This window comes from Rattus norvegicus, chromosome 2 (genome assembly GCF_021556685.1).
Source record: "Rattus norvegicus strain SHRSP/BbbUtx chromosome 2, alternate assembly SHRSP_T2T, whole genome shotgun sequence".
Lineage (NCBI taxonomy): Eukaryota > Metazoa > Chordata > Mammalia > Rodentia > Muridae > Rattus > Rattus norvegicus.
Window position 1 is genome coordinate 42,293,418 of NC_141535.1, and position 24,526 is coordinate 42,317,943.

At 38.4% G+C, this 24,526-nt stretch overlaps 1 protein-coding gene across 7 annotated transcripts in view; it reads left to right on the forward strand.

The window, feature by feature from the left end:
- The window catches only part of Pde4d (phosphodiesterase 4D), a 1,511,604-nt gene that overhangs the window by 566,158 nt on the left and 920,920 nt on the right, over positions 1–24,526 (forward strand).

The window sequence follows — 24,526 nt, forward strand, 5'->3', positions numbered from 1 at the left end:
TTTTCTTCAATAAGTCATTAATTATACTTCTTACAATCTTCATTTTTCTTAGGCTTAGCCTAATCTGTAATAAGGTTTTGTTGCACTTTCACGAGTTATGTGATTCTTTTATTCTAAAATTCTATCAAAATTATCATTTATAATACTGCCCTAACTGTTCAATAGTGAAGTGATTCCACAAAGCCCTTTAGGATAATAGCTAGAGAGTAAAACTAAGTTCTTGATAGTCTTATAATTTTCATCAAACTCACTAATAGTATATTTTTTAATATTTCTTATCACCAACCTTTACCATTTTCTCACTAGACTGAAAATTCATCATGTTAAACCATAATGGATATGGTATGGTGTTATATTTCATTCTCTCAAAATCATTTGAATAAGTATTTCAATAGTTGACTACTCAGAACTATCTCACAGTTTTTTAATGTGTGATAGCAATCCTTCCTCCTGTTCTTAAATAGAAGTCCCCAAGCTCTATGCACTGTTTGGTTGTAGGTGTCTGCTTCTGTCTAAGTTGAACCTCGGCCTCCCTGCACATACATAGCAGAAGTAGAGCTTGGTCTTCATGTGGGTCCTGAACAACTGGAGTTGAATCTAACCCTCAAGCCTCTATGTGGGATATGTTATAGCTACTTTGTTTGCCCTTAGTGGGAGAGCATGTGCCTAGTCTCACAGAGACTTGATACACAAGGGTTGTGGCATGCCCAAGGGGGCCCTCACCCAGTCAAAAGAGAAGGGGTGTAGGGATGTGGGAAAGAATTGTGGGAGGGGGGTGACCAGGAAGCAGGGCAGTGAGTGGGTGGTAAAGTGAATTAATAAAATATTTAAACAATGAAAAATAACAATTTTTAAAAATGTGTGATTGTAGTAAAAAGTTCACTGGTTTAGCAGTTGCTAAAAAAAGGGGGATTGATTTAAATGCTGCATGTAAGTGCATTATTTTCAAGAAGAAGAGTTAATTTACTGGAATCCATTTTGGGTTTTCATTCAGACTCAAGTCTCAGAGAGGATATATGAATTATGGCTGGGCGTTGCATGCTGTTAATCTGAATTCTGCAGTTGCACGGAGGCATGCACTGAGGATCCAGCTTCGTTTTTGTTTTTCTGGCCCTGTGTTTTCCTGGCTCTTGTTTTGATTTATTTTACAGTGGCAGGATATGCTGGGAACTGCCGTGATTATAAGGAAAGAGGAGGCAAATAGCCTCTGTTGTATTTGATTTCCTTTAAAATCTACTTGCCTGTGAAAGACCTTGAATATTTTTATTAATAATTAATGGTTGTAAATCAAAAGGCTCCTTATGGTATCTATAAGATAAAGCAGAACTCTTTCAAAAATGGTTGGTTAATGCTCTTTAACCCTCCATCAAGATATATTTCTTAGATGCTGGAACTGCAGAGGATGCCTGCCACAAGAAGGAAGGAAACATCCTCTTCAGATGTAAGACAAGGAGTCTGAGATGTTCGCACATATTCTAGAGTCTTACAGTCATTTTCCCCAAAAGTATTGAGTCTTGGGAACCAACATGATGAAAAATGCCATATGGAGTGTATTGATTTGAAAATCATGCAGCTGTTTAAAGTTTTATTTATAATTATTAAGATGACTGTATAATTTTAATCTCAGCATAAGAATGAAATACTAACATGGTTTTTGGTCTACCAACCTTCACTATTAGCCTATATTTTCAACAATGTGTGTGTCGTGGTCATTGGGAAAAGTTCTGTCTATGTTTTTGGGTGTAGAAATTGATGAAGTCAATTGCTCTAAACTCTTCCAAGAGCTTTTGGCACTTATGGATGATAATCAGATGGATTATGGGGGTTGGTATGAATACTCTAAGAGATTATTGGTGATAGACCTAGATGGACTTGAAATTTAGGAGGTTTCTAAATTGGAAATAGTAATGCAAATATAAGGAACAGCTCTGCCACTAAAGGCATTGTTGAGACTTATACATTAAAGTAATCACATACATAACTTATCTGTCTACCATTTTGTTCCCTTTCAAAGAAAGCCGACACAGCTTCTTCCTCATTACAGCAAGCATCTGTGATGTAAGGCTGTTTGTTTGTTTTGATGTTTAGATGCATGGTCTTGCCATCTATCCTAGGTGGTTCTCTGACTTTTGATCTGTCTGCCTCTGCCTTGGCTGTATGCATGCTGTTACTGCATGTGTGCCTCACCTTGCCAAGCTCTGTGTGAACTGTTGAGCAGTTCAGAAAGAGGAAGGAAATTTTCAGTTGAACAGGAAGTCCTTAAAGCCAATGAGGAAACGGTTGGTTACCGACCTGATCTTTGTGCCCCTATTGTGCCAATGACTATGTCTCTTCAGGCTAGTGTTCAGTGTTGGTCTCAGAGGTCGCCAATGAGTAAGATTTGTCATTCATTTTATCCTCTGCACTTTCTAGCACTATAAAAGCAAGTCACTGAAGATGAAGCTTCCAGGCAAATACCCACTTGATTTGTCTGGGTTCTATGATTCAGTTACATGGTAGTTTCAGCAACAGGGGCTTACTGCCAAATTCTAGAGGGTAACTAATAGCGTTCTCAGTACCCTGCATCTTTATTACTTTTCTGTTGCTATGGTACAGTGCTCATGATGAAAGGAGAATTTACTTGGGGCTCATGGATTCAGAGAATGAAATGCTAGAAACTATTCCTAAGGTACTAAGGACATGCCTATGACTAGAACCATCATGAAGCCAACAGTCTAGTGACTGGAAGACAGTAGACAAGTAATAAGTGGGTGATATCTTAGAAAATAAGTACAAGGGAAGAAAAACAGTAATACTCCCAGAGGGGTAGGGAAATGAGGTGAGCGATCAGAGAAATCTCCTTAGGAAGCAACGTGTTGAGACAAGCCCTTGATAAGGACACTGTTGTATAAAGAGATGAGCAACAACTCATTTGAGCAGAAAAACATTATATGCGCAAAAGCATTTAAGATTGAGGAAAGAGATATAAGGTACAAAAGGAAAACATAATACTGAATGAAATTATATAATGAATAGAGCTCTGGTGGACAGTATAAGTGAGTTTTATGTTACATTCTACAGCAAAGCATTGAGGGTTTTAACCAAGAAGATCAAGTGATCCAATTTAGAGTTTTAAGTGATTTTCTCTTCCTGTTGAGTGAAAAGTGTGTTGCATGGAAAACAGAATAAAACTTGAAAAAATAGCAGAAGGAGTCTTATAGCTGTTGAGAGGATGACCAAAGATGGCCCCATGATTTTGTTTATTAAGAGATCCACTCTTCTGTGTCATCTGATTTCGTTAAAACTAACAAACAATACATTTTGATCAGCACCATTGACCACATACTTCTATGTCCTGGAAAGATTTTATTCTTTAAGGTTAAATTAGTGAACTGGTCAAAAGGAAGTATATACGTGATGCCTCAGTGCTCGAGAGGCAGAAAATTTGGAAGTTCACAGTCATAAACAGTAACAGTGAGTTTTAGGCTAGCCCAATCTACATAAGACCTTGTCTCACAAATTAAAATATTTTAAAGGTGATGTACATTGTGGCTAGCATTCCAGGTGAAGGTCAGAGTCATAACTGTTAGCATGTCACCACATTGTCAGGTGTCTCCTTCCTGCTAACTCACCACTATACTTATCTACTTGCTCAGGACTAAATCAGATGGGTCTCTCAGATACTAGTTAGATTGCTGTCCTTGCTGCTGCTGCTGTTGTTATTTAACCAATCATATAGAAATATTCAGAAAGGGTATTTTCTATTTTTTATTCACACATGATGTGTATAAGTAATATAGAAAATGGGGTGTCATGATGAGATCTTCATACATGCATACATTGCACTGGCTTGTTCACTTGCTGTTTTAATCTCCATTCCCCTCCCCCTTTTCTTACTCCCTGCCATATCCCTGAACTTCCCATCTTTATCATGCCCATCCTTTATTTCTTTATCATCTCCATTTTGTGAAATGCAGTTTTCTTCCATGCGTGGCATTATAAATTTTGTCACCTGTGACTACGCCCCATAGTCACACTTGATAGCGCAATTTAACAGTCGAATTTCTACTTCCTATTATGATTTTCAACACCCGGTACCAAAACTATCACAAGTTTTCCTTTCAGTAGTAGATTGAGAATGTCCAGACTTTGGAGGGAAATCTCATAACTGAAAACTCCAATCCGTTACACCTATCAACAACTAAACTAACTCATAATATCTAGGACTATTCTCTCATTTTATAATAATGCCTGTAATTGACATGAGAATAATCTCTTATATGGCTGAGATAGAAAGCTCTAACTATAAGTTCATTTAAAAAATTAAAAATCTACATATAATCTAATATTATTTAAAATTTGTTCATAATCAATATAATCCTCCCTATCCTTTAAATACACAGCCTCTTTTTACATTAATTGTCATTACATGGATATATGTATATAATATACATTCCTAAATATAAATTGCTCAGTCCATATAATGTCCCTTGTATGGATATTCTGGGGACTCACCATTGTCATGGAGCGACCAATGGAGCGACATGCTCAGTATTTCCCATTTCATTGCCCATGCTACTAAAAACCAAATTAAAGCCAAAATCTCTCTGGGGAAAACTCTTGGAAATCTAAACTCTTTCAGAATAAGTCTATTACTGCTTTATCCAGAACTCTTAGGATGTGATGTGCTACTTGGTTTCAGTTGAAGCTCATACAGATGTTTGGATGAATGAAGAAAATCACTTTTGCTGTTGTTGTGAGGACAGTGTCTCCCATGCATACTGATGCACCTCAGGGTTTGCTTAGCATAGATTTGAACTCAACTTGTTTTCTGGTTCATATTATGATAGCCAAAATGTTCAGAATTGTCATAATTTGCCTATTCTATGTATATGTGAAAACAACAGCAACATCTAGCCAGGTGATTTTATGACGTAGCTTACTTATTTTAAAGTGCATCTTTTTTATCCTCATAGCAAATAAACTCAAAATTATCTTGTCTCCATTACTACACACCTTGTTCTCTCTCAGCTCCCTCTTCCTGAATCAGAATCCATGTATCTAACCTGCACAGTACAGCAGTCTCTTCTCTCTCTCTCTCTCTCTCTCTCTCTCTCTCTCTCTCTCTCTCTCTCTCTCTCTCTCTTTCTCTCTCTCATATATTCATCTTCCCATGGAACTTCTGAGCTAACCTTGGTGGTTAGCTTCAGGAACATGTTTTAAAGTCATTTTCATTTTGATTATACTTTTGAAACATTGATTATAGGAAAACTTCACTTTCACCTTTCACTTCAGACTGTTTTTTGAAATTTTTAAATGGTATCTCAATGAGATGGATTAGGGAACTATTTGACAGATTTTTTTTCTTTCAACAGATGTCAAATCGAGTGCACCTTCATTCAGAGAGATTAAAAACATACTTTACATAAGCATCAAAATGCACTTTGCACAATTGCTGCAAATGTCACTGTTCGTTTCATTTGGGGACTGAGCTACAATGGATTGAATCCCTCTGATCCATGGTTCAAGGTTGTAGGGAAGTTTCATTTTGAATTCCTCCTACTTACAAGCTTTTGCACCAAGCGTGCAAGCTTGTACTTCACATCAATACTTCTAACTGAAACTGTAATTTCAAGTATGCGTACTTAAAACATTAAACAGCGAATGATCCCTAGCTCTCTGATGTAAGACTCTCTAGATTTCTATTTTCAGATGGGCTTCAGTCAATATAGCTAAGCATGCTTCCATAGTCATAAAAAGAGTAGCAGCCCAAGTACATTCGTGGTAGAAACTGGAATGAATTTGTGGGAGGCAATGGTTAGAAGCTGGGAGTGTATTTAGTAAATAGTATAATTAAAATTCCAGTTTTTAAGAAAACTAGCTAGTTTGTGGGAAAATAGTCTGGTGAGCCAACATTGAGAGAAGGCCCAAACCTATGTCTGGAATTTTTGATTGTTTTTGTGATTCAGGTGGTGTATAAGTTAACTTTCATTTGATGAGAGCCATAGTGACACTTGGTTCTTCCCTAGCCTTAAAGTACCATACGTCTCCATTTCTTAGCACAGGTGGATATCTTCTGCTAATAGAGTTTTAAGAATAATTGATGCCCTTGAATAGCCTGACTCTGTTTCTAAAGGGACCCTAGCTAATGCACAATATATATACACAGGATACTCACATACCTCTTCACCTAAGGGTGAAGATGTGTTTTGCGCAAAGAGCATCCTTATCACACACACAGTGTGAGAGACACAGAAACAATTTAAGAGTGGAAGGAAAAGACACAGAGAAGGAAAGAGAATTCTGTAAAGTAAAAAGACAAGGCACAGGTAGAGTGATGAAGGTATAACAGACCAAATGGAAATCGATGGTCAGTGGGCAAACACAGAAGGATGAAAAGAGAAACAGCCCTTTGGAGCTGATGTTCTTGGAAGGCATGGGCATGAAGACTGCTCCCGAGATTACCAGGAGTTGTAGCAGGCAGATATAATCAGGTATCACAGAAAATATAAAACAACCCTTTTTAAAGAAGACTGCCATTGTGGTAAGAAAGGATCATAATATGGATGCTAAAGAATATGAAGGGGGAACAATGGCTGGAAGGTAAATAAAAATTTTTAAATCACAAAAAAGAGTATGAACAATTAAGAAAATTGTTGAAATAGAAAAAGAATTTAAGGAGAGCTGATCATCATAACGGTCATAAATATTTTTAGTGCTACTACTCTATGCCTAGTATCCATAATTTAGCTGATTTAATCTCCATAAATTGCCCATAGAATGACTGACAATTATCATCTGTATTTGGATGAGCAAGTCAAGTCATAAGCAGTTCCTATAGACGAATATGGTGTCAGGATTTAAAGCATACACATTAAAGAGGTATACCTCTAATGAGTCTGTCACACTACCTGCCGAGGATAGAGAAAAAGGGACATTCAGTAGAGCATGACTATGACAGATCTACTCATAGGCAGGAATGAGATTATATGTGTGTTGAGGAATCAGCATCAGAAGGAGAAAGGGGAGAGGGCCCGGGACAACGCAATGCGTGACTTAGAAGGATAAAGTATAATGTTTCCCACTTGGTCCAGGAAGAAATGCCTTCCTATGTGGACACCCAGAGAAACAAAAGAGGAGCTTCTAGAGAATAATATGACTCACAGTGATCACTGGAGTGTGTGCTGGGAGTCTGCTAGGACGGAAATAAGTAATTACCAAATACCAGTTGGTGGCTGACACAGGATGACACTTACAGTAGGGGCTGCCAGCTTCTTAGCTCAGCTTGGAGTCTGGGAGCACAGGCTGAGCAGGCGATGCTGAGGGAGAAGGGGAGCTGTGATTGCATAGCCAAGGCAACTGGATGCTGTTAGGGACTTGTCCTCTATCTCTGTGATTGAAAGAGGGAAGGCTGGCAGAAAGTTGCAGTAAAATCGGTCCATGTAATTTTTATTGGCTTATGATTAAAGAGAAGCATTTTAAGATCTTATCTGAAAGATTATAAAATTTTTGAGTTTAAGCACACTCCATATCTTCAATTTTTCCCCATTTCTTCCACTGAAATATATTTCATTTTATAGAAATCCAATAAACCCTGTGACTTTATTGTTATCAAAGGGATTATAAGGAACTTCAGAAGTTGGTGGGAATGGCAGAGGTATCTATCAGAAGAAACTTTTCATGCTGTTTTCAAAGTTAACTCTTTTAGGGAGAATGAAGTTGCTGAAATAACTTCCAAGCTTTTCAATCATGATTCTACACAGCTAAGGTAGACATTGTGGCAGAACTATAACTGAGAGTTTGCTGAACCTAGGCATGTATTTCAGTATGAATTCTTGACAAATACAAACATAACAGTGGGTCCTAATGACACAAAATATAAAGTTCCATGGGCAGCATACATTTAAGGAGGATGCCCCTGTTGCCTCTTCCCTTTAGGAGAGGAAGAACAATGGCTAGACTATGAGATAAGAGCATGTATGCCCAGTCTATTTAGTATTCTTGACTGTTCATGACAGGAGCTCCAAAAAATCGAGTGAAAAGTTCACTTCAGCTTTTCATTCAGTCTGCTAACGAGGTCAATATGTTAGTACTCATTATATAAACAAGTCAACACCACCCCCCTCGGATACATTATTTTTTGATAGACAGGTGAATCACATGCTCCAAAGTACAGCAAATTCTTATTCTGAGCCGCCTTGCACAGGGTTCCCACCCCAATTTTATGGTCTGCCACACATTATAATGCTGCCTGTGCCCAAAGCCTGAGTCTCTAGGTAGCTGCAGCATGACATTTTCCCAGAGACAGTGGTGGGAATGTTTAATTGACCTCATTATTCCGGGATTCTTAAAGACTTCCAGAACGATGCCCATTCACAAGCAGTGAATGCTCTCTTGTGGTGTAAGACTTGGTCCAATTACTCTCTTGCATAGCATCAAGTGATGTGGTGACACCTACAGCAGAGCTCTGTGCATTCCAATGACTCCATTTCTGAATTTACTGTGACTCAAAACTTCTAGTGGCCCATAACGTTTTTTTTGTAAAAGAGACTAAACTTTGTGTCACTTATAGAATACTTTTGTCTCGATTCTGTTTTTGCTTCCTTGCGTGTTTTTTCTTTTCCTTTTGTTTTGGTTTACTAGGGATTTGGGTTTTGGTGTTGGTGGCTTCCTTTCTTTCTGTTAAAATAAAGTTCAAAATGTACAGTAAGGCTGTAAGATAACCACATAGGTATATCTCTTAAAAATCCACCAATGATCACAATGAGCTCAAATAATTGATTTTAAGGAAATTGACACTTCAATTCAAGTGTAGAAAATTTACAGTTACAGGCTCACCTTAGCCTCTCTTGAACTAAACCACTGAAAATAACTTAAGTTCATGACTGGAGTGGGAAAGAGCAGACAGAAGAATTAGGTTTCACAGATCAGCGCTCTGCCATAATTTTCAAACTTAGTGGCATTTAAAGGGCAACAATTTATATCTGATTTTTAATAATTTGTTGGATTAGATCAGGGTCTGTCCCTTTGGCATCATGAGCAGCATTCAGTTGGCTGTTAACCTGAGCTGAAGTAGTCAAGTATGCTGAACCTACATTTATTTACATGTACCTCAATGTACCTCTATGATCATTGTATTTTTTTCTGTAACAGTCTAGCTGTTCTCTAGAAAAATAGCTCTAATAAGGTGAGGTATGTGCATGTATATGTCAGTGTGTATAGTGGCAAGGTCAAAGTATTCACAATGAAGTAGATTTGACAATTGAAGTCTCATGAATATCTGTAGACAGAATTCAATATTACTCTGGAGACTTCAATTTTTTTCCATAAGGCCTCAATTATTTAATGTAGAACACACATGTGATGGAATTTAGTCTGTTGTTGCTTAAGTCTACTAATACAATCTTAACTCCATCTAAAAGACACAATTACAGCAATAATCCAGATTTATTTGACCAAATATGTGGATGCTCTGTCACAGACAGATTGACACACATAATTGACTATTAAATGCTCATGTGGGTTCTCTCATCTAGTTGTTCAGTCAAAGCTTCTGTATAGAGTGACTGCCAGTTTACTAGAGAAAAGGGATATCTTGCAAGCTTGCGCCAGAGGTTTCAAACCCCATTACTGCAATATCTACTAGTCAGAACAAGTCAGAGACATACTTCAGAGTGGACAGTTGTAGACCAGAAGTCATCACATCCCTCCCTCCAGTCATAGTGAGTCGTATTCCTCCCCCTAGAGTACTATCGCGTTGTAGCTATAAACTCATGCTCAAAGTTTATAAACCAGTGGATTTAAGGTATTTAGTGAGATTTTTCTCCTCCCACCTCATCCTACACACATCCAACTGGCAAGACATAGCCATGGGTTCAATAGTGACATCAATTATGAGGGCAAGGAACAGCTTTCTGATTGGATTTAAGACCCACTCCCTAGGAAAGAAAGCATTCCTAGTTCAGGAAATTTGTCTTAGAATCCATGGGTGGGGAATCTCAGGGACTTCTACTATCTTTCTTTCTAAATGGGCAAAATATCAAACAGCCCTCTAAATTCCTATCTCTGTACGCATACAGTGTGATGCCTCTCTCAGACATCATCAGAAATAGCCAAATATTCCTACACCTTGTCGCATTTCTACTAGCTTTTATTTTTCCGTGCTGTGGATATGATTTAATGAAAAACACCCATAAATGGTAAAAGCACAGCAAATTAAGTGTGAAGTGTGCAGTGCTCTGCCACAAATGGGAGATCTGTATCATCCCTCCTTAGTCTCAAGTCAAGTGCATAGTGGAAGAGGAGGCAAAAGGCTTGTAAGAGTTGGAGATGGAGAGGGACTGGAAGCAAACAGTATCTTGTGGCAGTGCCAGGTCTCCTGCACTCATAGCAGCTGTGCTCAGCTGCACAAAACCTGCACAGAAGCAAACCTGTAACATTCCAGCATGGATGAAGGAGGGTCTCACAGGCCCTTTTTCCCAGCTGAGTTGCTATTTAAGGTTAATGACCTCTGCTGGGAGGTAAATCAGTTTTTTGTTTTGTTTTAAGCATGTGGCTCATGGTAGATCCATTGACCAAGCTCTGAAGGAGTGTCCCGACACACATGACTATATGCAGAGCAGAAGCTGGACTCAGTGGGTTGTAAAAAAGAATGAACTATGACACAAAGTGGGAAGGTGGTGGGTAGTGAGTCTTGGGGGTTGTTATTGGAGAAAATGGGGGTTATTATCAAAATATATTGTATAAATAGATGAAATTCTTAATGAATTAAAAATATATATCTTTTTTAACATTTTGTATTTGAGTCTGAGAGTTATGATGCTATTGGAAAACATCTTTAAGATGTTTAGACATTTTTCTAAGTTAACATCTCTCAAAGATTTAGTGAGATTATTCTACATTATATCCCATCTCATGGTTTGAGAGTGACCTCAAGGCCATTTTTTACTTTCAAAAGAGTAAGAATGCTAAGATATAGTCACTATTGAGGATGTCTTATGGCACCCTTTCATAGAGAATGGTATTATACTTAATCAGTTGTAGGTTTATTGTCTTCTACCTTTTATTAGTGATATTATTAGAAATAAATGGCTATATTTTGGAACTTCTAACTTGTTGTTCATAAAATAGAAACTGTAGCATAAAAATACTGGATATGAGGTGTCCAAAGCTCTGGGAGTCAAATGTCTATGGTATATTAATGCTACAAATGACAAATTGACAGTTTTCAAGTAGATGGAGGTTTTCCATAGACACTGAAAGGATCAATGTTGTTTCCTCATAGCAGGGCCAGATCATAACCAATAATTCATGCTTACAAAAGTAAAGAATATTTATGGTAAAGTGGTAAAAACTTGAAGGATAAAAAGAGATTAACCATTGGCCCAAAAAAGCTATTGTACTTAGTATAAGTGGCAATTTTAAATCCTGGATCGCAGTGATATAAGAACATACTGTAATAAAGATTGGAATCACAGGGTAGCACAAGATCTTCTGTGATTTAAAGAAACAATCAAGAAACCCCTGAATGTTGAAATGAGATGTAGAGGCTTAAGAGTCCTCCATCGAAAATCATAACCTCACAAAAATCCAAGCAATTAAGATTTATATACTAATAGTGGTTATGAAGTGGTTATGTGGCCTAAAAGGAAGAGAGAAACTTGATAGCTTACAAAGATTTCCAAGTTATACTCTAAAACCTGTTACAAACAATAGTGGAAATTGGACTTAATATGTGGCCACATTTTGAGCATGGTTTGGAAAAAGACATCTGGCTAAACTAGGAATGGGTAGAATGTCACATGGCTCTTGATGTCGACTTTAGCTTTTGTTTTTATAGGATGATAATTATCCTCTCAGTTATTCTCAGGCTCCTTTTCGTGGCGGGCAAACTGTCTGCAGCATCTGTGACTCCTCATACTCTTTGCTCAGGTTGGTCATCTTCCTAGAGCATGTTCCTCCCTAGCAGGTAATTGGACTCCTCAATGTTCCTGTCTGCATCTCATTTACACACTGAGAATTTTTCTGGATCTGCTTAAATCTTATCTTTCCTCACGCTCGTTATTAGTCTACTCTGAAAGCTAATGCCACGGTTGTTTTCCATTGATAGATTCTGAATGGAATAAGATAAGGTTTCTTAAAGCCATGTTTAGGGAGAAGTATGAAGCCCTGATTCAAAAAAGAAGACATTGAGAATGGGAAAGCATACATGCATACATCCATAAATGCATATACTCATACAGTTCTTATTAGGGAAGCTAGTTTCTTTTTCTTCTGGTATAGTTCCATTAAAAATTCAGATACTTTCTTTAAAGACTGCATTTCTCTATCGGTGTTCCCCTCCCCATCGTCCCCCCATTACTGCCCTCCCCCAACAATCACGTTCACTGGGGGTTCAGTCTTAGCAGGACCAAGGGCTTCCCCTTCAACTGGTGATCTTACTAGGCTATTCATTGCTACCTATGAGGTCAGAGTCCAGAGTCCAGGGTCAGTCCATGTATAGTCTTTAGGTAGTGGCTTAGTCCCTGCTCTGGTTGGTTGGCATTGTTGTTCATATGGGATCTTGAGCTCCTTCAAGCTCTTCGAGTTCTTTCTCTGATTCCTTAAACGGGGGTCCTGTTCTCAGTTCAGTGGTTTGCTGCTGGCATTCGCCTATGTATTTGCTGTATTCTGGCTGTGTCTCTCAGGAGCGATCTACATCCGGCTCCTGTCGGCCTGCACTTCTTCACTTCATCCATCTTGTCTAATTGGATGGCTGTATATGTATGGGCCACATGTGGGGCAGGCTCTGAATGGGTGTTCCTTCTGTGTCTGTTTTAATCTTTGCCTCTCTATTCCCTGCCAAGGGTATTCTTGTTCCCCTTTTAAAGAAGGAGTGAAGCATTCACATTTTGATCATCAGTCTTGAGTTTCATTTGTTCTAGGCATCTAGGGTAATTCAAGCATTTGGGCTAATAGCCTCTTATCAATGAGTGCATACCATGGGTGTTTTTCTGTGATTGGGTTACCTCACTCAGGATGATATTTTCCAGTTCCATCCATTTGCCTATGAATTTCATAAAGTCATTGTTTTTGATAGCTGAGTAATATTCCATTGTGTAGATGTACCACATTTTCTGTATCCATTCCTCTGTTGAAGGGCATCCGGGTTATTTCCAGCTTCTGGCTATTATAAATAAGGCTGCTATAAACATAGTGGAGCACGTGTCTTTTTTATATGTTAGGGCATCTTTTGGGTATATGCCCAAGAGAGGTATAGCTGGATCCTCAGGCAGTTCAATGTCCAATATTCTGAGGAACCTCCAGACTGATTTCCAGAATGGTTGTACCAGTCTGTAATCCCACCAAAAATGGAGGAGTGTTCCTCTTTCTCCACATCCTTGCCAGCATTTACTGTCACTTGAGTTTTTTATCTTAGCCATTCTCACTGGTGTGAGGTGAAATCTCAGGGTTGTTTTGATTTGCATTTCCCTTATGACTAAAGATGTTGAACATTTCTTTAGGTGTTTCTCAGCCATTCGGCATTCCTCAGCTGTGAATTCTTTGTTTAGCTCTGAACCCCATTTTTAATAGGGTTATTTGTCTCCCTGTGGTCTAACTTCTTGAGTTCTTTGTATATTTTGGATATAAGGCCTCTATCTGTTGTAGGATTGGTAAAGGTCTTTTCCCAATCTGTTGGTTGCCATTTTGTCCTAACCACAATGTCCTTTGCCTTACAGAAGCTTTACAGTTTTATGAGATCCCATTTGTCGATTCTTGATCTTAGAGCATAAGCCATTGGTGTTTTGTTCAGGAAATTTTTTCCAGTGCCCATGTGTTCCAGATGCTTCCCTAATTTTTCTTCTATTAGTTTGAGTGTATCTGGTTTGATGTGGAGGTCCTTTATCCACTTGGACTTAAGCTTTGTACAGGGTGATAAGCATGGATCTATCTGCATTCTTCTACATGTTGACCTCCAGTTGAACCAGCACCATTTGCTGAAAATGCTATCTTTTTTCCATTGGATGGTTTTGGCTCCTTTGTCAAAAATTAAGTACCCATAGGTGTGTGGGTTCATTTCTGGGTCTTCAATTCTGTTCCATTGGTCTATCTGTCTGTCTCTGTACCACTACCATGCAGTTTTTATCACTATTGCTCTGTAATACTGCTTGAGTTCAGGGATAGTGATTCCCCCTGAAGTCCTTTTATTGTTGAGGATAGTTTTAGCTATCCCGGGTTTTTTGTTATTCCAGATGAATTTGCAAATTGTTCTGTCTAACTCTTTGAAGAATTGGATTGGTATTTTGATGGGGATTGCATTGAATCTGTAGATCGCTTTTGGTAAAATGGCCATTTTTACTATATTAATCCTGCCAATCCATGAGCATGGGAGATCTTTCCATCTTCTGAGGTCTTCTTCAATTTCTTTCTTCAGAGTCTTGAAGTTCTTATTGTACAGATTTTTACTTGCTTGGTTAAAGTCACACCGAGGTACTTTATATTATTTGGATCTATTATGAAGGGTGCCGTTTCCCTAATTTCTTTCTCGGCTTGTTTCTCTTTTGTGTAGAGGAAGGCTACAGATTTATTTGAGTTAATTTTATACACAGCCACTTTGCTGAAGTTGTTTGTCAGCTTTAGTAGTTCTCTGGTGGAACTTTTGGGATCACTTAAATATACTATCATATCATCTGCAAATAGTGATATTTTGACTTCTTCTTTTCCGATCTGTATCCCCTTGACCTTCTTCTGTTGTCTAATTTCTCTGGCTAGAACTTCAAGAACTATATTGAATAAGTAGGGAGAGAGTGGGCAGCCTTGTCTAGTCCCTGATTTTAGTGGGATTGCTTCAAGTTTCTCTCCATTTAGTTTAATGTTAGCAACTGGTTTGCTGTATATGGCTTTTACTATGTTTAGGTATGGGCCTTGAGTTCCTATTCTTTCCAGGACTTTTATCATGAAGGGGTGTTGAATTTTGTCAAATGCTTTCTCAGCATCTAATGAAATGATCATGTGGTTCTGTTCTTTCAGCTTGTTTATAAATGGATCACGTTGATGGTTTTCCGTATATTAAACCATCCCTGCATGCCTGGGATGAAGCCTACTTGATCATGGTGGATGATTGTTTTGACGTGCTCTTGGATTCGGTTTACCCAAATTTTATTGAGTATTTTTGCGTCGATATTCATAAGGGAAATTGGTCTGAAGTTCTCTTTCTTTGTTGGGTCTTTGTGTGGTTTAGGTATAAGAGTAATTGTGGCTTCATAGAAGGAATTCGGCAGTGCTCCATCTGTTTCAATTTTGTGGAATAGTTTGGATAATATTGGTATGAGGTCTTCTATGAAGGTCTGGTAGAATTCTGCACTAAACCCGTCTGGACCTGGGCTCTTTTTGGTTGGGAGACCTTTAATGACTTTTTCTATTTCCTTAGGAGTTATGGGGTTGTTTAACTGGTTTATCTGTTCCTGATTTAACTTCGGTACCTGGTATCTGTCTAGGAAATTGTCCATTTCCTCCAGATTTTAAAGTTTTGTTGAATATAGGCTTTTATAGTAAGATCTGATGATTTTTTGAATTTCCTCTGAATCTATAGTTATGTCTCCCTTTTCATTTCTGATTTTGTTAACTTGGACACACTCTCTGTGTCCTCTCGTTAGTCTGGCTAAGGGTTTATGTATCTTGTTGATTTTCTCAAAGAACCAACTTTTGGTTCTGTTGATTCTTTCTGTGGTCCTTTTTGTTTCTACTTAGCTGATTTCAGCTCTGAGTTTGATTATTTCCTGTCTTCTACTCCTCCTGGGTGTATTTGCTTCTTTTTGTTCTAGAGCTTTTAGGTGTGCTGTCAAGCTGCTGACATATGCTCTCTCCTGTTTCTTTCTGCAGGCACTCAGAACTATGAGTTTTCCTCTTAGCACAGCTTTCATTGTGTCCCATAAGTTTGGGTATGTTGTATCTTCATTTTCATTAAATTCTAAAAAGTTTTTAATTTCTTTCTTTATTTCTTCCTTGACCAGGTCATCGTTGAGTAGAGCATTGTTCAACTTCCACGTATATGTGGGCGTTCTTCCCTTATTGTTATTGAAGACAAGCTTTAGGCCGTGGTGGTCTGATAGCACGCATGGGATTATTTCTATCTTTCTGTACCTGTTGAGGCCCGTTTTTTGACCAATTATATGGTCAAATTTGGAGAAAGTACCATTCGGAAATGAGAAGAATGTATATCCTTTTGCTTTAGGACAGAATGTTCTATAAATATCTGTTAAGTCCATTTGGTTCATGACTTCTCTTAGTCTGTCTACATGTCTGTTTAATGTCTGTTTCCATGATCTGTCCATTGATGAGAGTGGAGTGCTGAAATCTCCTACTATTATTGTGTGAGGTGCAATGTGTGTTTTGAGCTTTAGTAAGGTTTCTTTTACGTATGTAGGTGCCCTTGTATTTGGGGCATAGATATTTAGGATTGAGAGTTCATCTTGGTGGATTTTTCCTTTGATGAATATGAAGTGTCCTTCCTTATCTTTTTTGATGACTTTTAGTTAAAAATTGATTTTATTTGATATTAGAAAGGCTACTCAAACTTGCTTCTTCCAACCATTTGCTTGGAAAGTTGATTTCCAGCCTTTCACTCTGAGGTAATGTCTGTCTTTGTCTCTGAGGTGTGTTTCCTGTAGGCAGCAGAATGCAGGGTCCTCGTTGCTTATCCAGTTTGTTAATCTATGTCTTTTTATTGGGGAGTTGAGGCCATTGATGTTGAGGGATATTAAGGAATAGTGATTATTGCTTCCTGTTATATTCATATTTGGATATGAGGTTATGTTTGTGTGCCTTTCTTCTCTTTGTTTTGTTGCCAAGACGATTAGTTTCTTGCTTCTTCTAGGGTATAGCTTGCCTCCTTATGTTGGGCTTTACCATTTATTATCCTTTGTATAGCTGGATTTGTAGAAAGATATTGTGTAAATTTGGTTTTGTCATGGAATATCTTGGTTTCTCCATCTATGTTAATTGAGAGTTTTTCAGGATACAGTAACCTGGGCTGGCATTTGTGTTCTCTTAGGGTCTGTATGACATCTGTCCAGGATCTTCTGGCTTTCATAGTTTCTGGCGAAAAGTCTGGTGTGATTCTGATAGGTCTGCCTTTATATGTTACTTGACCTTTTTCCCTTACTGCTTTTATTATTCTTTCTTTATTTTGTGTGTTTGGTGTTTTGACTATTATGTGACGGGAGGAGTTTCTTTTCTGGTCCAATCTATTTGGAGTTCTGTAGGCTTCTTGTATGCTTATGGGTATCTCTTTCTTTAGGTTAGGGAACTTTTCTTCTATGATTTTGTTGAAGATATTTACAGTCCTTTGAGCTGGGAGTCTTCACTCTCTTCTATACCTATTATCCTTAGGTTTGATCTTCTCACTGAGTCCTGGATTTCCTGTATGTTTTGGACCCTAGCTTTTTCCACTTTACATTATCTTTGACAGTTGAGTCAATGATTTCTATGGAATCTTCTGCTCCTGAGATTCTTTCTTCCATCTCTTGTATTCTGTTGGTGAAGTTCGTATCTACAGCTCCTTGTCTCTTCTTTTGGTTTTCTATATCCAGGGTTGTTTCCATGTGTTCTTTCTTGATTGCTTCTATTTCCATTTTTAATTCCTTCAAGTGTTTGATTGTGTTTTCCTGGAATTCTTTCAGGGATTTTGTGACTCCTGTCTATGAGCTTCTACTTGTTTATTTATGTTTTCCTGGAATTCTTTTAGGGATTTTTGCAATTCCTCTCTGTAGGCTTCTACTTGTTCTCTAAGGGAGTTCTTCACGTCTTTCTTGAAGTCCTCCAGCATCATGATCAAATATATTTTGAAACTAGATCTTGCTTTTCTGGTGTGTTTGGATATTTCGTGATTGCTTTGGTGGGTGAATTGGGCTCCGATGATGCCATGTAATCTTGGTTTCTGTTGCTTGGGTTCCTATGCTTGCCTCTCGCCATCAGATTATCTCTAGTGTTACTTTGTTCTGCTATTTCTGACAGTGGCTACACTGTCCTATAAGCCTGTGTGTCAGGAGTGCTGTAGACCTGTTTTCCTGTTTTCTTTCAGCCTGTTATGGGGACAGAGTGTTCTGCTTTCGGGCGTGTAGTTTTTCCTCTCTACAGGTCTTCAGCTGTTCCTGTGGGCCTGTGTCTTGAGTTCACCAGGCAGGTCACTTGCAGCAGAAAATTTGGTCTTACCTGTGGTCCCGAGGCTCAAGTTTGCTCATGGGGTGTTGCTTATGAGCTCTCCGCAGGGGCAGCCACCAGGAAGATCTGCGCTGCCCTTTCCGGGAGCTTCCCTTCACCAGGGTTCCAGATGGCATTTGGTGTTTTCCTCTGGAATCAGTAATGTGTGCAGAGTGCAGTCTCTTCTGGTTTCCCAGGCGTGTCTGCCTCTCTGAAGGTTTAGCTCTCCTTCCCACGGGATTTGGGTGCAGAGAACTGTTTATCTGGTCGGTCCCTTCAGGTTCTGGCGGTGTCTCCGATGCAGCGGACCTCCTGCTCCTGGGCCCTCCTCTGTGGGAACCCAGAGGCCGTATACAGTTTCCTCTTGGGCCAGGGATGTGGGCAGGGGTGGGCAGTGTTGGTGGTCTCTTCCGCTCTGCAGCCTCAGGAGTGCCCACCTGACCAGGCGGTGAGGTCTCTCTCCCACGGGGTTTGGGAGCAAAGAGCTGCTGCGGGCAGGGATCTGCCTTTTATGTCTTTTTTGAGAGCTCTCAATGTTGCAGGTTCATCAGCCCACAGATGTTTAAGCCTTTCCAAAATTTCTACTGTTGGCGCACCATTGTTCTAGTCATGACTTGGTTAATGAACTTTAGCACCGTTAAATGATGATCTATAGCATGTAAAATATAATACCCGATTTTGTGTCTATTGAATTATTTTTCTATTACCCAGTTTCTTCTTAGACTCAACATTTGAGGAAATAGATGCTGAGGATCGGTGTAACCACCTGTTATGATACTGCAATTAGTATTTTTAATGATTGAGGCATGAGTTAGGAAACCGGCTCACTACCCTATGTTCTGGTGCTGTTTTATGTCCTAGGCCAGGAATCACAAAATGTTCCTGTGAAGAATCTGATAGTACCTGCCCCCTGATTTTTAGTCCAGGTCTTAGCTACAAATAGCAAACAAACTGCCATTAGGTCCCTAAAGGGCAAGTTCTGTTGATATGAGCTTCAACCTTAACAACCGGCTGACTGACAATCTTAACAACTCCGTCTGATTCAAAAACTGTCTTCTCTAAGTTGTGGTTACCAGAGTGAACTGGTCTGCAAAAATTAAATGAAAATTACAGAAATAAGTGTGTTGTATGTTTTAAATAATTTTGACCATTGTATTTTGTTGTACTTGTTCTACTTTGATACTTTTGTCACTGAATATTATATCTAATGAAGAAATCAAATTTTACCATAGGGTTGTTTCACATAGAAAAAGAAGTGTCTCTATACCATTTCATATTATCTGTAGTTTCAGCTACCAACCAGAATGTCCTCTACGCAAAAAGGGATGGCTATGTCACTGTCAGATTAACAAAAGAGACAATGCCTAATAAAGCTTTAATATCATATAGTCTTCAGTACAAAATTAAGACATACACAGTAGGAAATGTGGTTGCTAAAATGTTTAGGGGCCGTGTTCTTTTTTCTGTCCCCTTCCCCAAAGTGTACCATGGGCTCTCTGTTGCCAAGTATTTGTCTTTATATAGTCTTAGCTTAAGATAGGTGTCGGCCAACTGCCACCACAGGCTAAACCCTGCACTTTTTACTCTTCTCATGACATGCAGATATTCTAAAGGTGCTTTCTGTCCCTTGTTGGCATGTACAACAGAACAAACCCTCTGTAGGATTGCTACACTTTCTTGTACTGGTGCTGGACCATTAGGAATTATTCTCTTTTTGTGTATCTTGAATTCCCAATGGAAAAAAAATGGCATCTGCTTTGAGATGACTGCTGAGGCTAATGGAGCCTCCTGTGTTTGCAGACCTGTCTTCCTCAGTGACGTTAACAGGCTGGTCAGATAGCAGAGTCTCGCTCTTGTCCTCATTAGCTCTGTGCTTCTGCCCATCCACTCCAGGAAAACATTTCTCCTGTGAAATGATGAAATTTAGCCAGCAGCAGCTGTCCACTTATAATGACCTCTGTGTCATGCAGCACGTACTTCTGCCTGCTGCTGATGTAACTGAGTCACTATTAGAAGGCTTTAGTTTGAAATTATCGTACATAGTATTAATAATCGGATGGCTCAGCAGTGGCTATAAGGAAGGATCGACAAAGCGTCGCTGACAGTAAAACTGAATAAAACAAAGTGAGAACAAAAAAAAAACCTCAATTTTTCACATTAGTTGGTTGTACCATGTTTTAGAAAACAATCAATCTGTATCACAATATTTAAGTAGACTGTCCTATTTCTACATAGTTTTACAAGTCCATGATGCCAAATGAGAACAGTATGTAGATGCGGCCATATGGCAACGTTTTGTCATGTCAAATCTGTTTTTTTGTGCAAATAAAATTTCAGAAATGGAAAAATATGAGTTTGGGGGTTTCTTGGCTCCTTGGTAAGTTGGCATTTCCCATTCATATAATTTATTCATATTTAATCATAATTAATAAATCCTTATCAGTTTACAGCATAGCAGCTGGCTGACAGTGTAGTAATTAATAGCATTTCTATAACTGAACACATTTAAAATCATGAATTTAACACTCAACGTCTAACACAATCCCAGCCTGCCTCTGTCTTTGACCTTAAGAGTAAGGATCTAGTATTCTGTCAATTTATCCACACTGTCTATTTAAATGCTCATTGCAGTTAAAATATAAAATACAGTTGCTCCACTAACAAGTGTTGCCCTCGTGATACCACATAGGCACAGCAATACCCAAGCACATGCATGAACATATAACATAGGTGAAGCCAAGGTAGGTAAGGAAGTCTCTCCCTGCAGAGCCTGAAATAAATCAAATGGTATAGAAAGAAATTTTAGATATTCTTACTAAAGAATGCTACATACACAAAACAAGACAAAAACTAAATGTATCAGCAGGTACAGTAAGCTTTCTGATGAAAACATATGTAACTTAACTAAGGGAGTGAAAACATATACAGTAAGTAGATGCCATGCTCAAGACTACGTGCCACACCAGAGGATTACTTAGTTCTCACATTAGCTTGATATCTCTCACATGGAAAGCATTGTAACCTGGGAAAAATCATATCCCAGTCAACCACAGAAGTGGTTGTGCTGGTATTATACTTAATCAATCAGTTCTCAATCACTTTATTTCCACTGTAAAAATATGTGGAGGGACATGATGCTTTCCATCATGTCTGGCTCTGTGGTAAGCCCTGTGTGTGCTTCAGTTCACTGAGACTCCATAGCTGCTTGCTGACTGGAAATTATTACTTGACTCATGTCTCTGTGGGAGTCCATGACCAATAGCTTGCCTAAGTCTTTGAAGAGAAGTGTAATAGTACATTGGAGATAAGTCTAAGTAAAACCAAGTTTTAGGGAAGACAAAGAAAGTGAATTCTCCTGTGTTCTACTCTTAGGAAGGAGAACACTAATCCTATTTCCATTAGTTCCTTTTGAAAGGCTGCTCATAGACGTTTATCTAAAAGCACTGTGTTCTCTAGACTTCCCCCTTTCTATATTTCTGTGGAGGTCACAGTGCAGACAGACGTCCCAGAATATGGACGCCGATTTCTCTGAAGTTTTAAGTCTAACAATGATGCACACATAAAGTTTTCGCAATCATCAGCTTGACTTATGGGATTTAAACCAACTAACTCTAGAAAAAAAAATCAATATCCTAAAATGATGCATGTATCTCCATCCTAAGGGAGAAAATATGAGTTTATTGTAACCAATCGCAAGGAAGATCTGTGTAGTTCTATCCTGTGTAGGCATTGAGCTGCCAGTGCTCAGCGGGGCTCCTAATCAGCTTGGGTTTACAATCACTGGGTACAGAGCCTCTTCTAGTATAAACAGTCAGTGCTTATCATCTTTCTAACTGGATCTTAGTTTATATTTGACATTTTTCTCTGTACATACCTCTATTATTTTTATCCTGAATCCTTGACACTGTTTAGCATACTGGCATATCCACTTACAGTTGCCATTTATTTTCTGGTTGACCTCAATATTAACATCCTATGTGAACACTATTCTAGTTCTCTTTCCCTTTATTCACTATCTAACATAACATGGGTGCTCAATAAATAATTATTGACTAGACAAATACATCAGCACTTTATTCTTAGATGCAATATTTCACCCATGAACACTTTTAATTATAAATAAGAAATGAAGGAAAAGTGCATTATACCATAGTATTAAATAATTATTAACAGCCTAAATTAGCATAAAAAGCACCCCAGAAGAAAAGAAACCATAGACACTGTGATCTAAAAATTGAATTTATTTCGTTCATTCACTATTGCTTTCCTCTTCTAGCTTTCTATTATTTTTAAATGCCTGCATGGTACATAAAGCTTCTCATACTCCTATTGTGTGAAATGGTGTCATTATATTATCTCTTCTAAGTTGCGTTCATTTTCCTAGATGCAGGTTTAAAATGAACCTTTAGAAAAAAAACATTATGAAAATCATCTGGGTACGTATCAAATACCCAATATTGAAGCATGTCAGGTTGAATTGGCTTTCTTTTCCTGAAGGGACAGCATATTAGCTTTCTCCATTCTCTGTCTACATTTCAGCAAGTTCTTAATAAAATGCCCCATGTTGAATATACGGCCATGCAAGTGGTTATAGCACTTATTGCTCTTGCAAAGATCCTAGGTTCACTTCCCAGCATCCACATTGTGCCTCGCAGTTACCTAGTTCCAGGGGACTTAATGCTGTCTTCTGGTTTCTGTAGGCTCCTGCATTCAGGTAGTGCTATAAACGTAAGAAATCGCATACACATACATATAAAATGAAGACTTTCTTAAGATGCAAAGAGATGAGAGCATGATGAATGGCTGACTATGGGCGTTCGCAGGTGGGTCATAATGGTGAACTAAAAGATTTGACCCGTGCTACCATGTTTGTCAATGATTACATAGAAAACATTAATCACAGGAGACTCTAATTCACGGATGACACCAAGATGGGAGGAACAGCTAATATAATTGATATATGTTCAGGTTCATTCACTCATGTTCAGAGAGTAAACAGGGCAGGGCGAGAACTAGTTTAACAGGAATTGGAGGTACAAGTGGCTGTAAAATAAACATAAACAGGGTTGGAGAGATGGCTCAGCACTTAGGAATACTGACTGCTCTTCCAGAGGTTCTGAGCTTAATTCCCAGTAATCACAGGTGGCTCACAACCATCTGTAGTAGGTCTGATGCCTTGTTCGGTGTGTCTGAAGACAGCTACCATATACTCAAATGCATAAATAAATAAATCTTTAAAAATAAAGAAATAAACATAAAAAATACTGTGACATCATACCTCAGTACCTAATATCTACTCATCTTTGGGTTTCATAAATGGAAATACTAATATCCAAATTTAATTATTTAATTAATTTATTAAAACTTAAATACATTATAACAATACTACCAAAAGGGTATTAACTGAACTCTATAATTGTTTGGTTCTTCACACTTAATACTGTGATTGCAATCTAAGTAGCCAAGTAACTCATAAAAGAATACAAATTATTGATATAGCCCTTGGTTGCCACCCAAGGTTGAGGGTGGACTCTTATTGTTGAAGACAGCACACATTTAAGACAAAGGACTTATTATTTGAGCTGGAACTGACCCAAAGCCCTTTCTCCTACAGCCTAGACTGTATGGTTCCAGAAATACTATGCAAAGTCTCAAAGGAAAATAAAACAATCAAATAGTCTTATCCAGTTGTAACACCTATGAACCATCAAAATCACCTAATTACCATCATGACAGGATATGCATGAAGGTGCAGTAAGTGCCACTCACATGTTGGTGACAGTCATCAACCATCTTACTAGAGTAAGGGTCACTTCACAGAAGGGATATCATTCTGGAAACCTAGCCAGCTTCCAGGTGTTAATGGTCCTTAGGAAATAGTATACTACCACACATTGCTAGCCAAGAATAATTTCTTGCTTTGTTCTAATCTTATCCTTATAGCTACAGATAAGCGTAGCTATCACCCTTCATCAAGGGAGCCTCTCTTAACAGCAGTTGAAGACCATCACAGAAAATGCAACTGGCCATAATCTACAGATCAATGGATTATGGTGACTCCCTCGCTGATTGATTCTACATGATAACTTCTACATCTTTGGCTAAGGAAGTATGATAGAAAAGGGGGAGGAAAAGTATAAAAGCCAGAATATCAGGAGTTGAGCTGTGAAATCGTCTCTTGTAACAATGGCTGCAGTGCTGGGAATTGAGACAGGGACAATATCAGTGCATATGTTAACTTGCAATGGGAGGGACTTCATGCTGTAGATAAGGAACTGCAAGCAACTAGTGACTAATGGAAGAGTCAATCTAAAAATTAAAACAACATGGGATTTAAAATATTTTAAAGAGCAAGACATTTATTGAA